The sequence below is a fragment of the Mytilus californianus genome, unplaced genomic scaffold (assembly GCF_021869535.1).
Source record: "Mytilus californianus isolate M0D057914Y unplaced genomic scaffold, xbMytCali1.0.p SCAF_13, whole genome shotgun sequence".
Classification (NCBI taxonomy): Eukaryota; Metazoa; Mollusca; class Bivalvia; order Mytilida; family Mytilidae; genus Mytilus; species Mytilus californianus.
The window spans coordinates 27,774,897-27,781,293 of NW_026262615.1; positions in this window are offsets into that span (position 1 = coordinate 27,774,897).

Consider the following 6,397-nt stretch of genomic DNA (forward strand, 5'->3'; position numbering starts at 1 on the left):
TGATAATGTGATGAATCAGCGAGATAGATGTATCACCCGCCTGGTGAAAGGATATGTATTTTCTTCTATTAGACCAATCTCTATGATTAGTTTTGTATAACTCGTGTTAAGAGCGGTCGGTTTAATCGCTTTAATACAAAATACATTAAGAAAATAGGTCATAAAGAATAAAAAAATATTTATTCATTTTACCCCGTTATGTGTTACATCTATCACGGTATGTCTCCGTCTGTACTATATTTACATGTACTAATCAGTTCACTCTTAGTAGTGACTGTCAAGTTCAAAAGAAGTCAATATCTGACGAAAGAATGGGTAACAGAAGAAACTTGAGGACAATATTTTGCCTCACACATTGATTACAATGAGAGACCATTACTTTATAGAGCAGCGTATACATTTGAAAAGGAGGGAAAGAGCTAGCCTTATTTGGAACATAATTAGAATATAATGTGGGTTTCCATAATTTACAATATTACGTTAAATGTTTCATTACCAATGTCAAGTATGAATCTTTAAAATAAATAACCATTAATATCGACATTGATATTCCAACAATTAAACGTTTCTGTAATTTGGGAAATGAAAAATTGAGACAGCCGAAGTTGTTATTTGATATTATGTGAAATAAGAATAAAACATTGACAGAAGCATTATCTATACTGTTGATTTCATTGCATTAGTGAGAAATAGGTTTCAAAGATTACGTTATGTATTTGAATAATCACTATTATGGCAATTTATAGTTTACAATATTCGCTAAGATTAAACGTTATCAAGACATTACCATAAATATATCTCAGTATTGACATCTAAACGCAGGTTGAAGGAACGCTATGTGGGATAACAATTACTGTTTTTGTGTTAAAATGCTCTTATTTATTTTAGACACGTCTTTTCTGTATTAAAATCAGTTACAGATTCATGATCAATGACATCAAATAAATCGTATAATTTTATCACTACTTACATTTTTTTTTCCCTGAAATCAGAAAACAAATATTACTATTACTTATGGTATTTTGATATATCAATGTTATTCTATAAATGAGATACATGTTAACATATTATTGTGTACAACAGTATAATTCCCTGATCCTAAATACTCTAACGTTGATGAATTTAGATAATCGTAATGTGGTATGACCACTTAGTGATTGCGTCCAATATACAAAACTTTATAATTACCCGAAAGAACATCATATGTAAAACATACTGTCAATGTTAATACTAGCTTATTTTGATTCTTTTTAAAAGTGTGGTTGTAGACTCGTTCACTTTTTTATTCATAACTTGAATCATCGGTGTCACAGTCTAACCCAATTCGAAAACTACACTTGTGTTAAATTTTCCGCGTTTAGCTCGTTGCAAGGCTAGGGGTCATAGATTTATTCTTACGAGGATGCTCCGAGCATGTTCGGAGGATGCTCGGAACTTTTTAAAAAGGCTCTTCTCAGCAGTTTATGTGACCATTATTATCATGATCCATTAAAATGTCAATCAAATATATAGCAATTCTATAACAAAAAAAGTGAAGTATTATAGAGGAAGTTCAATTAACACCTGTGTAAACATCTGGTCTATTCAAATACAGCTTGCATGATTGTACAAAACTATAGTAATGCGTAATGCTTAGAAAGAAATGTCAAGTCTCCACAAAAAGTAAAAGTTATCAAAATATTTTCTTATTTAATAATCATATTTTTTTTAATAATAAAAAAATAGTCAAATTTTATAGTTATATAATATGCTACATAAAATTCACCAAGACACAAACAACAGTCAGGGATGTTACTAAACAAGTTATTTGTTTAGTTACTTATACAGTTGTTGTTTGTTTTTAAAGATTTTTTAATAACTCAATGGTTATTTTAAATGTCAATAAAAGCATAGAATAAATGAGCTTTTAATAATTTTCATATCATTTTATTAAATGGATTAAGAATTTATCAAATTTGAGATGAGTATAGAGATAAAAGGTTACCTTTAAAATAATAACAAAATTATTACTTTTATAAGTTATTTTATACATCTTTGAAAACCTTAGTACTTACAATTATTTAAGGAACATATGTAATTGTTTTAGGTTACAAATTATAAATAACTTCAAGTCTTAATTAAATCTCAAGGTTCCTTCTATTTATATCGGTCTAGCATTAAGGTTTTCAAGGAAAATGATATTTTAATAGTCCCAAGAGATCAATCTTTGACCCAGGAGCGTGGCGTCAGAAAGGCAATTACTGTTTCAGGAGGATTAGTTTTATATTTCATTTGAAAAATAACCACACGTCTTTGATAACATGTTAAAGCTTGTAAAACCTGTATGAATGGACACCTATACAAATAATATTAACAAAAGTTACTTATTATTGTACTTATATGTAATATAAGTACTGTCTATACAAACAGCCTTTCCAGCTTACACTTCATTATTAATGTGATAATAAAGATGCTGACATTCTGGATACATTTAATTAACATACACAGACCACTTGTTATATCTTGAGGTTAATTTCCCTGGCGTTTGACACTTTGAAGTTACAACTAGAATCTCACTAGGAGGCACTATAATCTTTTCTTAATCAGATACATGTCATAAATAATCACTGTTGGTGAGTATATGCAGATAATGATACCAGATCTTATAAAAATTATTTACACAACAATTAGTATATTATCTGAAAGTCAGTGAGGTCAGTCTCCTCCCACTGTATGATTGATGTACCCTATCTGTGTGTAAAGCCATATGCATGGTCTTGGTTCATAGCAGTCTTGACTAGTTGATATAGTTTTACAGTGCTATTATTTAATTTACCACCCACCATCCACCTTCCTAACACCTTCAATAATGTTTCATGACAAGGGAAACATCTCAGCTTTTACTAGTGATATATATTTTATTTTATTAATTTTAATTCCTTAATGGAATTTTATCACTGGTTATTTCTAAAATTTCATTAATCCCCAAGCATTTCGAGGACAAATTTTATCAAATTTATTCCAGCGCCAGTTTGATAGACCCCTGCTACTCTACTAGCACATGGGCTATCCCCATGCAGACCTTGCACACCCCGGCTGCAGATGAGACGCCTAGTCTCATCACCTAAGAGGAGAACCCTCGCTTCACATTCCCCGGCTGGCGTATTGTCGGGCAGGCAGGTTCTTCCTCACACTGGAGGTTGCAAGCTGACTTGCTCAGGCCGGAACTCAAAATTGTCTTGTATGCTGAGTGTTTCCTTAGGGCCAAAACCAGATTGATTAATTGTTTATATAATAGAATTATTATTCATTCTAAAATATCTTTCTGCGTTAAGCCAGTATGATTTTGCTAAGACTATGTTTTTGGTTTACACACAGATACGCTTTATGATACATTTGGTATTGTTTTTCGGAGCTGGTATTTGCTCAATTACATGGATGAGATTTGGACTTTAATAATTGAGAATTGCTCTTTTAGGAGAGTTTTACTTTAATTAAGTGTGGGTTGTCAGGACTTGCTCATCAGTACACACAGAACATAATTCTACCTGTAAAATATAGGTTGATGGGATCATAAACATTTCATTTTATCAATGGAAGGCTTGCATATTGATACCTTGATCTTTGTAAAAGGTAAATAAAATATGTCTTAAGAAATTTAGTAAGCCTGCCACAAGGCGTATTTGCAGACCACAGCTCTAACAACTTCACAGAATTCAAGACAACCTCATACTAAAAGTACAGAAACAATATTTCACTTTATGAGACTCCATAAACATACAACATTAGACTGGAGAAAAATAAAAATACGAGACAACAGAAAAGAATTACAATATGAGACAACAGAATACAAATTTGGCTGTTTGTATAAAACATGATATAGAAGTAATATTTACAATAACCTCGTTTTCAACATAACTTGTATAGGTAATTTGGAAAATTGCTTGTTTAAGTAATGCCTCTAACAGAACAATGGTACTATATTTTTTAAAAAATAGCAAACTTAGTTCTTTTATAGAAAATATTGCTGCTTTAGGAAAAGTTGTAATTATTTATTGGAAGGCTGATTTGAGGGTTAATAAATACCACCATTGCTTTTCCCCTATTACACTTCTGTTTAATTGACATTTTTTTTTAAATTGTGCAAAATTTATCTTTGTGTTAAATACAGAATTCTTGGCATGAGTAAAGTTCTATCCTGTCCAGTACTTCAGTGAAAATTTAATATAAATTGTTTTTCTCCTATTAGTCTTTGTTTAATTGGCATTTTCAAAAAAATATGCAGAATTTATCTGACGTTTTAATACAACATTACTTTCCATTGCATATAAGATATTAAACATCACCAGAAGTTCGACAATCAAAACTTATATCCGCCCCTTTTTCCCTGTTTACAAGCTCTAGTCATTGTTACATGCAGTAGCCATGTCAGCTTAAATTTCCAAAATATTTTATAGAAAAAACAAATAAAAAAATTATAATGCTTTGAAACACTAAAGATACATTTTTACGACCCCCCTCCCCAATCCCTCCTTTCCCTAAAAAAAGTTAATAGTCCCAAGAGATCAATCTTTGACCCAGGAGCGTGGCGTTTTTTTTTTTCTGCAATGAAATGCAAGGTTAATTCCCAGCAACTGTCAAATTAAAGGGAATATATTAAAGAAAAAAAATCGACCCTTTTTGCATGACACTGGATGCACTATGTTTTGGTGGTATTACACCTTGAAAAAAATTTCAAAATATAATAATGAATGGATTTTAGTTCAACATTCCTCTATTTCTTTTTCTTGAATGACCTTTTCATATATATATCTAAGCAACCTCTATCAAAGGGAAAGTAAAGCAATGTAGAAGAAGCTCAGTTATCACCTGTATGTAGTAAGTCTTTTTTATATAGGCCTTTATCATGATCAGTACATACTATCAATATAAAACTGATCCTAAGTATAAAAATACATATACTGAACTGCTTTCTATAAGGTTCAAATTAGTTGAAATTGTTTTAGCTTCATGAGTATAATTATAAAAAACCAGCATAAAACCAAGTTAGTTAGAACTTATTATTATTTTCATTAGTATAGGACAATATGGCAGTTATTTGGAGTTGAAACAATAATGTTTTGCTTGTTTTGTGTTGTTTAATACTCAGTTTGTACAACTCAAGTACTAAAAATATGATCACACTATTTTAAAAGTAAATATTTATAAAAAAAAAAGTCTGTCTGCATCCTGTCCAAAAATACTGTATAAAGTCTGTGTAGAGGCAAAACATTATTATCAAAGATTTTAATGTATCACAGCATGATAAATTATAGTTTGCGGGAATAACCCATTTTACAGTTTCAGTACGAATAATTATCTTAAAGCATGCTCTTTTGTGCTCCATTTGAAATATTTTGTTAATATTAAAATGCTGTATGCTTTTAGATTAAAAAAATCTTCAACAACAATGATTGATTCCAATTTTTATAGAGGAAAACAGCTATCAAAATCGGATAGTAACTGAAGGTATTAGATTATATGATAGATATACGATATATACATTATGATTTAACCCCTAAACTAAAATGGTATAGTCGTGACTACCTATTGTCATGTTCCAACAGTCGTAACAGTAGTATGCTGATTCAAAAATGCTTTGAACTATTACTTTATATCTTTAAATCTTTGTAAGTAAGGGACCAAGCATATATAAGTCAAATCTGCAAATTATTCAGGAACATTGCCTGTTCTCCTCAAACACTAAAACTTCTAAATTGCCTGTTCTCCTCAAACACTAAAACTTCTAAATTGCCCTATTCCTAACTTGAAACAGATTATTACAAAAAAAATTAAACTGAAGTTTTAATATATAGATACAAATAACGGTATGTTTTAAACTGGTATTCAATTGAGTTAAAGCATTAGGGTAATAAATCAAAATTCTAAATGTTAAGCAGACAGCAGAGTAGATTGTACAAATGACTTCTGACTTTGAAGATAATTTGCTCTTCTGTTCACATTTATAAATAGAAAAGGAGGTTTATATGAAATAGAAATCTTGCAATTATCATTCAAGTATCAAATGCAATTATGACTTTCTGCATTTTGATTAAGCTTAAAAGAGATAGTTTAAAAAAATAAGTTGACATTTTTTTATAAAAATGAATGTGTATTGAAGAACTAGAATTTAAAATAAAATTAGGAACAAAGAGCTATGAGCTTAGAAAAATATATTCTGATACTTTGTACATTTAATAGTATGGTATAAACCATAGTAATGGTAATTGGTGTGGTCAGTTATACTATTTTAATGCACTTTTATTTTATAGCTATGAAAAAGAAGAGGAAAGTCTTTTGAAAAATTAATAAGAAATTATATTGGAGCTTAATTAAAAAGCTTATAATTTCTTATTTATTCCATTTAATTTGTGTATAA